We start from the raw sequence: 11,833 nt of genomic DNA on the forward strand, positions 1-11,833 counted from the left end.
CTCTTATGTTAAGCAAGATTGGCCACCCTCACTGTCCTCTTGGGAGGGGGCGGATTCCAGCCCAGATATCTCACTGCTAGAGGCCAGACTCCTCATTGTGTGCATGGCAAGGAACATTAAGAATTCCTTCTCAAAACACAAATACTCACCCTGATGTAGGGTTGCCAATCCCCAGGTGGGGGCAGGGGATCCCCCGGTTTGGAGACCCTCCCCCCGCTTCAGGGTCATCAGAAAGCGGGGGGAGGGGAGGGAAATGTCTGCTGGGAACTCTATTATTCCCTATGGAGATTTATTTCCATAGAAAATAATGGAGAATTGATCTGCGGGTATCTGGGGGGGCTGTTTTTTGGGGTACAGGCACCAAATTTTCTGTATAGCATCTAGTGCCTCTCCCCAAAATACCCCCCAAGTTTCAAAAAGATTGGACCAGGGGGTCCAATTCTATGAGCCCCAAAAGAAGGTGCCCCTATCCTTCATTATTTCCTATGGAAGGAAGGAATTGAAAAGGTGTGCCGTCCTTTTAAATGTGATGGCCAGAACTTCCTTTGGAGTTCAGTGATGCTTGTCACAGCCTTGATCTTGGCTCCACCCCTAATGTCTCCTGGCTCCACCCCCAAAGTCCCCAGATATTTCTTGAATTGGACTTGGCAACCCTACCCTGATGGTTATTTTAACAGGAATTCTGTTATTCGGGGAAGAAGTAGGTAACTTCCAAACAGTACAACCACTCAATAGTTACTGAGAAACAAAAGAAAATAACTGTACATCCAGGACTGGCTCAAGAATTTGCACCCTAGGCAAGAAGGGGGAAAAGCCTCTTAGGGTTGCCAACCTCCAGGTGGGAAGAAAAGAAATATATCCATGGAAAAATTACTAATTACATTAATATACATTCACTATATATTTGAGAGACAACACCAAAACAACTTAAGAAAGTACAATATCATAAGCAGTGTGAATCCATCACTAAAACATATTGTTATAAATACAAGGGTCTTCACACTTTAATTTCATGGAACTCTCTGGGTTGCAAACTCCAAGCGCAGCCTGGAGATCAACCAAATTATCGCCAGCAACTACAGAGATCAGTTTGTGCAAAAGATGATATATTGAGACTCAGGAAAAGAAAATCATTAACCATTAAGAAATGTATAAAAGATCTAGATTGTTCTTATTCAGTTATATGAGCCTGGAAAGTATGCTCTTCCCAGGGTTTTTTTTTTTTTTGCATTTCTCCATGTCTAACCATCCCAGCCTGCGTAACATTTCTAGAAGTTCCTTGTTACTGTAGAGCAGCATTTCCCATTTGCAGGGTCACAACCCGGTACCAGGCCACAAAAGCCTCAATAGCAGGTCGCCAGGGCGGCCCAACAACCCCCTTCCCCTCCCTATTTATCTTTGATGCTGCATGCCGCTCCAGCCCCTGCCCCCCCCCCCATGCTGCCACCACCTGTAGCACTCAGAGAGAGCTATAGACACTGCGCGCTGGCCAGAAGCCCTCCCCCATCCCTCTCTGATGTTCGGAAACAGAGAAGGACAGGGAAAGCTCCTAGCTGGAGCACAGTGTCTTATCCCTCCCTGATCAAATACAGGCTTTAAGACACTGACGATGTAAAATTAGTGTTAAAACCAAGGATAAACTAAAAACCCTGTCTAGACCTCTTTGTTTCTTCCCTTCATAAATAAATTATTTATTCACTGCCTAAGCCAGCATTTAAGGCAGTAAAATCATACAAAATTAAAACTGTACATAAAATCATACATAAAAGGCATAAAATACTGTTATCAAACTACAAATACAACAAAACATGGCGGTTACAGCCAACAGATTGGCAAAGACGTCGAGCCATTTCCTGACTGACTCATTAGAGTTTTCCTTATTCTTGTGGCAAAGCGAGCCAAATTTTGCTAATTTGTATGTCACCTCAGGGTTCCTATCGCTAAGAAGATTCTTAAGGAGTTGCAATTTTTGGCTACTGGCAAAAGGTATGGCCGTGGAAAATGGAAGTACTTCTCGATGATCATTACAAGCCTCGCAGTCAAATATGACATGGACTAGAGATTCAATACCGTCATTGCAGCAGCGGGGATAATCATTCTTTGAACGGCACCTTTTTGTATCTCCCCTCCACCACCGCTGAAGGGAGAACCTCCCACCTCTCCTGTATTCATTGTTTGTTAAGCGGTATAGGTACAGCTCGCCATTTGGTTGTGCTATTGAGGTCGTTTTGCCTGACAACGTCCAATATTCTGTTTCACTATCTCCCGAGTCCCTAGCATTATCATAAGTGAGAGAACTGAGATATTGTTTGGAAAGGCCGTAATAATGAATTCTGTCCTCTATGGCTCTAATCTTTTGTTGTTCAGTCGCACAGATGAGTCCAACTCTTTGCGACCCCATGGACAAAGTCATGCCAGGCCCTCCTGTCTTCCACCATCCTCCGAAGTCTGCTCAAATTCATGTTTGTTACATCAGGAACGCTGTCCAGCCATCTCATCGTTTGCCGTCTCCTTCTTCATTTGCCTTCTGTCTTTCCCAGCATCAGGATCTTCTCCAGGGAGTGCTCCCTTCTCCTTTTGGCTTTGGCCCAGCCGCTTCTCTCTTTCTGCGGTTACTTGGCCTTGCCCTCCGCTCTTCCCCAGTAGCATATTGGGCACCTTCTAACTGGAGGGGCTCATGGCATAGCCCACAGCCTCACTGAACTGCGCAAGCCCTCTCGCCATGCCAAGGCAGCAATCCATGAGGGGGAAGCAGGCTCTAGAACACAAAAATGTTTGCTGGGAAACATTTGGTTAGTTTTTACAGCGCCGCAAGAATCCTCTCGCTTTATGTGGGTTCTCGTTTGACAAATTTAAAGACTTGTGCAATGAAAAAAAAAGCTTTTAGGATTATGGCAGGGCAAGAAGGGGACCTATGAAAATGGTGGAGGAGGGGAAGTCTCAGTCCTCCCTGTTGCCCCCTCCCCACTCCAGATCCACTTTCCCTCCTAGCTGTTCTTTAATTTTCTCCAGCCATTCCCCCCCCCCCCCATTATTCTTCCTCTTTGCCCCTTGTTATGTACTGGGCTTTATGTTGTGAGGGAAGCTTCCGTGTGACTCTGGGATATATTATGTAATCTGGACTTTAAATAGGAACTGACGAGAAGAAGATGAAGAAGAAGATATTGGATTTATATCCCGCCCTCCACTCCGAAGAGTCTCAGAGTGGCTCACAATCTCCTTTCCCTTCCTCCCCCACAACAGACACCCTGTGAGGTAGATGAAGATATTGGATTTATATCCCGCCCTCCACTCCGAAGAGTCTCAGAGCAGCTCACAATCTCCTTTCCCTTGCTCCCCCACAACAGACACCCTGTGAGGTGGGTGGGGCTGGAGAGGGCTCTCACAGCAGCTGCCCTTTCAAGGACAACCTCTGCCAGGGCTATGGCTGACCCAAGGCCATTCCAGCAGGTGCAAGTGGAGGAGTGGGGAATCAAACCTGGTTCTCCCAGATAAGAGTCCGCACACTTCACTACTACACCAAACTGGCTCTCTTCACACAGTTCTGACGTGAAGCTTGACTGCCATGATTTGGTATGGGGATCTGGGGGAGGTGGTTCTTATGCATGCATAGAAGTATGGTTGCCGAGATCAATTCAAGAAATATCTGGGGACTTTGGGGGTGGAGCCAGGAGACACTGGGGGTGGAGCCAGGGACAAGGTTGTGACTGTCAAGCATTGTATACTCATTTTATATTATAGTATCCAGATTTTAGAACTGTTACTAACCCTGAATTAAACTTAGGCACATCAAAGTAGCAACCCCCACCTTTCTTCTTTCGCTTTTATTAACAGATGCAGGAATGTCCTCTTTGAAGATAAGACCTCCTGGGACTTGTTCTCAGGCTCAACCAGGCCTGAACCCAGCATGTGCTAGTCGCAATATAGATAAGGAGCACAGCGTGTGAATTTCACACGTGAATGTAGAATTGTTTATAGAACCTTTGATGTGCCATTTTAAAGCATGCATTCTAATGTTACAAAGCATCAGTTCCAGTCTTCAGCTCGAATGAGCCACATGGATTATCAATAAACCTACCTTTGCTTCAAAATTCAAGGACTGGCTATTTTGAAATCTCATGCTCGACAGCGGCAAGCACAACTGAACTCCAAAGGGAGCTCTGGGCATCGCATTTAAAGGGACGGCACGCCTTTTAGATGCTTTCCTTCCACTGGAAATAATGAAAGACAGGGGCACCTTTGTTTGGGGCTCATAGAATTGGACCCCGTGGCCCACTCCTTTTGAAACTTGGAGGGTCTTTTGAGGAGAGGCATTGGACACTATGCAGAAAATGTGGTGCCTCTGCCCCCCAAAATAGCCCCCTCGGAGCCCCAGATACCTAAGGATCAATTCTCCATTATTCTCTATGGGAATCGGTCTCCATAGAGAATAATGAGTGCCCAGCAGACATCCCCCCCCCCCTTTCTGAGGACCCTGAAGAAGAAGGGAGGGCCTCCAAACCGGGGGACCCCCTGCCTCCACTTGGGGATTGTGGTAGAGGCACCAAACTTGCAGCATGGCATCCAATGCCTCTCCTCAAAACAACCTCCAAGTTTCAAAGGATTGGACCAGGCGGTCCAATTCTATGAGCCCCAAACTTGACATACAAAAAAAAAAAAAGAGCCTTGTAAGCTCTTGGAGGACTGGCTACATCAGGGTGTGTGGCCTAATATGCAAAGGAACCCCTGCTAGAATTCTATCTCTGGACCCTGTACTAAGAGCCCTGTAAGCTCCTGGGGGATTGGCTCCATCAGGGGTGTGTGGCCTAATATGCAAAGGAACCCCTGCTAGAATTCTATCTCTGGACCCTGTACTAAGAGCCCTGTAAGCTCTTGGGGGATTGGCTCCATCAGGGGTGTGTGGCCTAATATGCAAAGGAACCCCTGCTAGAATTCTATCTCTGGACCCTGTACTAAGAGCCCTGTAAGCTCTTGGAGGATTGGCTCCATCAGGGTGTGTGGCCTAATATGCAAAGGAACCCCTGCTAGAATTCTATCTCTGGACCCTGTACTAAGAGCCCTGTAAGCTCCAGGAGGATTGGCTACATCAGGGTGTGTGGCCTAATATGCAAAGGACCTGCTGCTAGAATTCCACCCCTGGGGAGATTATTTAGGAGAGGTTATGATGAGGCCAGGATGGAAGGGGAGCAGAGGTGTTGGGCTAAGCTAGAGGCCGCACTCATAGAATCATAGAGTCGGAAGGGACCTCCAGGGTCATCTAGTCCAACCCCCTGCACAAGGCAGGAAACTCACAAACACCTCCCCCTAAATTCACAGGCTCCGCATTGCTGTCAGATGGCCACCTAGCCTCTGTTGAAAAACCTCCAAGGAAGGAGAGCCCACCACCTCCCGAGGAAGCCTGTTCCACTGAGGAAACGCTCTAACGGTCAGGAAGTTCTTCCTAATGTTGAGCTGGAAACTCTTTTGATTTAATTTCAACTCGGTGGTTCTGGTCCTACCTTCAGGGGGCACAGAAGACAATTCCACACCATCCTCTATAGGACAGCCCTTCATGTCCTGGGAAGAAAGAGGGCAGGCTTGGGTGCTTTCACTTTGGATCCTACCATCTCCATCATACCCATTCTGAAGCTAGAGAGCCTCCAAAGAAGCTGAGCAGGAAGGCAGAGAACAAGGAGCGGGGGAGAGGGTTGCCTATGCCGAGGTTGCCTATGGCCGAGGACCTGCCTACTTGAGGGACCGTCTCTCCCCATATGAACCCCAGAGAGCGCTGAGGTCAGCTGGAAAGAACCAGCTGAATATCCCTGGCCCAAGGGAGGCCAGATTGAAGACTACTCGGGATCGGGCCTTCTCCATAGAAGAAGAAGATATTGGATTTATATCCCGCCCTCCACTCTGAAGAGTCTCAGAGCGGCTTACAATCTCCTTTACCTTCCTCCCCCACAACAGACACCCTGTGAGGTAGATGAAGATATTGGATTCATATCCCACCCTCCACTCCGAAGAGTCTCAGAGCGGCTCACAATCTCCTTTACCTTCCTCCCCCACAACAGTCACCCTGTGAGGTAGATGAAGATATTGGATTTATATCCCGCCCTCCACTCCAAAGAGTCTCAGAGCGGCTCACAATCTCCTTTCCCTTCCTCCCCCACAACAGACACCCTGTGAGGTGGGTGGGGCTGGAGAGGACTCTCACAGCAGCTGCCCTTTCAAGGACAACCTCTGCCAGAGCTATGGCTGACCCAAGGCCATTCCAGCAGGTGCAAGTGGAAGAGTGGGAAATCAAACCAGGTTCTCCCAGATAAGAGTCCGCACACTTAACCACTACACCAAACTGGCTCCTCTACTGTGGAACCAACTCCCGGAGGAGGTGCGGGCCCTGCGATGTTTAGACCAATTCCGCAGGGCCTGCAAAACCTACCTCTTTAAAATAGCCTTCACTTAATACCGAGCCAAGGAAGTCTCGCTGGATATGTTTTAGCCACTGAATTTATAGAAGACCTTAGTTATAGCACCATAATGTTGATTTTAATACAAGATGTTTTTAACGATTTAAGGATAATTTTATATAATTGTAATTGTAATTATCGTGTATGGTTTTATTGTATATTCTATTTATGTGTTGTGAGCCGCCCTGAGCCTGCTTCGGCGGGGAGGGCGGGATATAAATAAAAAGTATTATTATTATTATGCATTCGTCTGTCAGAAAGAGACAGTTTGTGTCCACTTAAGAAATGAAACAGGACCAGCTCCTGGATAAAAAGTAGGGTTTCAGCAGGCCTGTGGGGGCACTGTGGGGGCACGACCCCTGACTTCCAGGGGGCTTCTGGTGCGCTGTCTGCTTTTTTTTTTTCATTTTCTCTTTTGCCTTGGCTGAGCCAGTGAAGCGTCCTCAGTGGCAGGAGAGAGCTGAGAAAGGCACCTTGCATTGCAGCAGCAAAAGCAACTAATGGAGAGGAGGGAGGCGGAGGAAGCCATGTGGAATGGGCCGGGGCGGAGGGGGACAGGTGGAGTCGCTGGCCTCAAAGTGCCAGGATGGGAGAGAAGGAGGTGGAAGGACCCCCCCCCCCTGCTAGCACGCAAGGTATAGTCTGTTAAATAGCGAGTTCGATGCAGCGGAGTTCATGCACCGGACATGCTTTGTTTTACTACTACATACTAAAGATAACATGGCGGGGCCAAGACCCCGCTTATATTCCTGCGATAGAAACACACACGCGCGCACCCGATGCCCATCCCAAATCACGGCAGTCAAGTTTCGCGCCAAGACCGCTCGTATCACGGGCTGGGGCCGGGTCAGGCAAAGTCCAGGGGCAGTCCAAGGTCTGTAGCTGGTGAGCAAAGAGGGTCCAAGGCGCCAAAACCGAATCACAGTCCAGGTATCGCAGGTCAGAGGTTCAGAAGCCGAAGTCAGGGGGTCCAGAAGTCAAAGCCAAAGTCAGGGGGTCCAGAAGTCAAAGCCAAAGTCAGGGGGTCCAGAAGCCAAAGTCAAAAGCCGAAGTGGATGCTAGAACATCAGGTAAGTGACTAGTTGCTTCCACAAAGCCTCCTCCCAAAGCCTACAGCTATATAGCCCTCTGCTGTCTGTTGCCCATTTGGGCTAATTGCTGGCTCAGGGAGGCAGCCAGGATCCTGCTGAGACTCAAGCATCCTCACTCCTAGAAGGGCCAGAATCCTTTCAAAACTCAGGGCTCAGGGAGCGTCTTGCTCGTGAGCGTGCCGCCCTCCTCCGATCCCTGAGGTCCTGACGAAGGCGGTCACGCACATGAGCCACCCGAGAGGGCGAGGCAGGGGGGCTTGGATCTTCTCCAGCAGGAGGCAGGGGCACTGGTGCCGGTGGCAGGGGCACAGTTTCTTCTGCAGGCTCAGTTTCTTCTGCAGGGTCCCCAGTACCCATGACAGCTCGTTGGCTGCTGCTCCGAGTTCAAATCGATCGGTGTCTACAGAGTTTCCTGCGGTTGCCCAGATGCCCGTGAAGTTACTGGCAGGGCCGGCTCACCCGCTAGGCTAACTAGGCACTTGCCTAGGGCGCCAGGAGGGTGGGGGTGCCAAATTGGGCTCCCCCCGATGCCCCAGACAAGCGCCTAGTTTGCCTGCCTCCACTGCCCACGCATCCACCCGCCGCTGCCACTACCACCGTCCACCCCTCCTTTCCCTTCCCTTCTCCTCCCCTCCTGCACCGCCCGCTCCTCCTCTGCCCCCTCCCTCCCTGTCTGTCGCAGCTGCAGCGTGCCTGCCTCCTCTTCCGCCCACCCACCACTCCTTTCTCTCCCCTTCCCTTTGCCTCCCCCACCATGCCTGGGCCCTGATGGCTGCGATACACCTGCCTCCTCCACCACACGCTCACCTGCCCACCACCACCTCCTTCCCTTCCCTTCCTGTCCCGTCCCTTCACCTCCCCCCTCCCCCAGCACAATCACAGCGCACCGTGCTGTGATCGCACAGGGGGGAAGTGACAGGAAGGGAAGGAGGGAGCAGGTGAGTGGGGGGGGGTTGCAGTGCTGCGGGGGGTGGCAGCGGGGGGGGGGGCACATGCCCTTGGGCCGGTGCTGGCTACTGCAAAGCAGTAAATCCAGTCAATGAGTCCCCTCTTCCCTCCAAAGTTTATGGGTTGGCTGCCTCAACGTTGCCACGTTCAGAGCCTCCAGCTTTTGCCCCCACTCCAGAAAGCTGCAGTGGATGGTAAGGGTGCCCCCGACTTTAAAAAAAGTCCCCCCGCTTGTAAAATCCTGGCTATGGCTCTGGGTTTCAATCTATTTCATCTGTTCATGCACTGAACTGTAACTTGCGATCTGGGAATCCATCTTGGTCCAATATGGGATCTTTAGAATTTTGAAACCGAGGTGCTGCAATAGAGCATGTGGCCACCCCCACACACCTAAGCCAGACCAGCTAAGGAAGTCTCTTCCACTGTAGATGGTGGAAAATGATAGCCTGCTTCTGAAGGGAAGTTTGACTCACAGCATGACAAACCGTCTTGACACAAACCAGCAGAAGTCAGATACTCTGAGCCGTTCTGAAACTTCAACAGCATCAGGTTCTTGTTTTTTGGGGGGTTAGAATACAGTTATCTCTCTATGCCAGTATTGGAACAAGTTCTCTTTTTGTGTATGAAGCTGCCTTATACTGAATCAGACACTTGGTCCCTCAAAGTCAGTATTGTCTTCTCAATTTTACTGTATCCCGCTGAGCGACTACTTTCTTCAGCCTGGATGTACAAAAACCACCAGTTGCTTATTCCAACTGGATCCCTTTTAAGTGTTCAGTACAAGTAGAGTTTCTGATTTTTCATTTTTAAAAATCCCAGCGTTGATGCCTTTAGCAAATCCCCACGACCTCTCGTGACCCATTACCCGTAGTCCAAGAGTCAGATGGAAGGCATGAATGCAATCTTAGAACAGTGTCTGCTTTGTTATATTACCTACCAACAAGACGACAGGGTCCACCTCTTGCCACTGGCTGAATTCACACGCAATGACGCTGCGCATTCCGCTCTGCAACAAACCCTGTTCTTGGACAACTCTGGAGAGCACTCTAGGTTTTTACCTTCAGCCACACCAGCCACAAATGGTGGCTCAGTAACTCGACGCCTCAGCCCATCAGGCAACACTTTGCCATTTTGCACACTGTTCCTGATGAGTTTCTCAGTTAACAGTGTAGGAAATGATGCCAGTTTGGTGTAGTGGTTAAGTGCGCGGACTCTTATCTGGGAGAACAGGGTTTGATTCCCCACTCCTCCACTTGCAGCTGCTGGAATAGCCTTGGGTTAGCCAGAGCTCTTGCAGAGCCGTCCTTGAAAGGGCAGTTTCTGGGAGAGCTCTCTCAGCTCCACCCACCTCACAGGATGTCTGTTGTGTGTGGGGGGGAGAGATAGAGGAGATTGTGACTGCTCTGAGATTCAGAGTATAAGGCGGGATATAAATCCAATATCATCTTCTTCTTTGCTAACAGAGGGATCTCCAACCTTCTGAGCCTGTAGGCACCTTTGGAATTCTGGCACAGACTGGTGGGCACAGCAACAGAACGGCTACTACAAAATGGCTGCTGTGGGAGGAGGAGCCAGTCGTGCAAAGTTTGCCACAGTGCAGATCCTTGTGCTGTGGTGGCAGCTGCCGCACAGCCCATCGAAGCTTCCACAGTCTTATCAGAAACCTTGTGGAGCAAAAGCCCTGCCTGGCTCCACTCACCTCCTAAAAATGTTCAACAGGTGCCAGAAAAGGTGCCAGCCTAAAGGGCCCGCACACTTGGCTTTTAAACGGTTGCCAGACAGACCGCTGCAATGAAATCTCTATCAGGTAAAGAAGAAAATCCGTCAGTGTTGCCTAACAGTGTGAGATAGTGATTAGTGAGCTTCAGGGGTGACTCTCCATCAGAGTACAGTAGAGTTGCCAGGTCCAATTCAAGAAATATCTGGGGACTTTGGGGGCGGAGCCAGGAGACATTAGGGGTGGGGCCATGACCAAGGTAATGACAAGCATAATTGAACTCCAAAGGGAGTTTTGGCCATCACATTTAAAGGGACAACACACCTTTTGAATGCCTTCCCTCCACTGGAAATAATGTGGGGGCACCTTCTTTTGGGGCTTCTAGAATTGGACCCCCTGGTCCAACCATTTTCTAAACTTGGGGGGTCTTTTGAGGAGAGGCACTGGATGCCATGCTACAAATTTGATGCCTCTGCCTCAAAAAACAGCTCCCTTAGAGCCCCAGATACCCGCGGATCAATTCTCCATTATACCCAACGGGAATTGGTCTCCATAGGGAATAACGGCATGCCCGGCAGCCATTTTCCTCACCTGAAGCGGGGGAAGGGCCTCCAAACTGTCCCCACCTGGGGATTGGCAACCCTAAAGTACAGGCCAGTGGCAAGTTTACAAGACCAAGCCCTAATTTTCATTCATGAGCCGCTGGTGCGGGTCGACTGCCGAGGGAAACACTGTTGTTTCTTTTCCCAAGAGCGCTTTTCAAGTTCACTTTCTCTAGACTAAATATACCCAGTTCCTTCAGTCTTTCCTTTTGCAGTGGAAAACTCTCCTGTCTCGGTTGTTTGCGGCTGGCCTCTCTGTATCCCTGTCGTGCAACCAGAGCCGAATTGCCGAGATGAGCGGAGCAGCTGAAGAGCCCAGCAGATGCAGCTCGGCTGTACACGTTACATGAGCGAGTTTCACTTCCCAAATAGCACAAGCCTATAAATAGGCTGCTCACCGACTCCCCCACAGGAGGAACACAGTTCCCCCTTGCTGTTCTCCACTAGAGTTGCCAAGTCCAAATTCAAGAAGTATCTGGGGGCTTGAAGCAAGGTTGTGTGACAAGCATAGCTGAACTCCAAAGGGCGTTCAGGCCACTATATTATAAAAAGAAAAGCAGAGGACAGCCCTTTAGGCTGTGATTTTAAGGAGCAGCCTAGCCCAGGGGCAAAGCATGAAGTTCGTTAACCCGTTCCTCTAGTTTACTGTTGGCTTCTGTACAACTTCCTGTTTGAGGTGCAAAGGTCTGATCAGATTTCGTGTGACTGTACTGCCTCTCTTCCAGCTCTGGTCTATCATCAGAAAACCGAAGCCGTCCAAGTAAACCCTGTTCAAAATGAATAGCGAGCTTTGAAAAACTGTCCGCAAGACGGGGAGAGAAATTGCAGCAAAGTATTCATTGAGCCTTTATTTTTACTAAGCACTGTAGTAGTAAAGTTTGGTGTAGTGGTTAAGTGTGAGGACTCTTATCTGGGACTGAGTTTGATTCCCCACTCCTCCCCTCGAAGCTGCTGGAAGCCACTCTGACTCAGAGAGAAGGGTGGGGTATAAATCTACGGTCTTCTTCTAAAGGAACATCAGTGGGTCTC

Source organism: Heteronotia binoei, chromosome 15, assembly GCF_032191835.1.
Source record: "Heteronotia binoei isolate CCM8104 ecotype False Entrance Well chromosome 15, APGP_CSIRO_Hbin_v1, whole genome shotgun sequence".
NCBI classification, from domain to species: domain Eukaryota; kingdom Metazoa; phylum Chordata; class Lepidosauria; order Squamata; family Gekkonidae; genus Heteronotia; species Heteronotia binoei.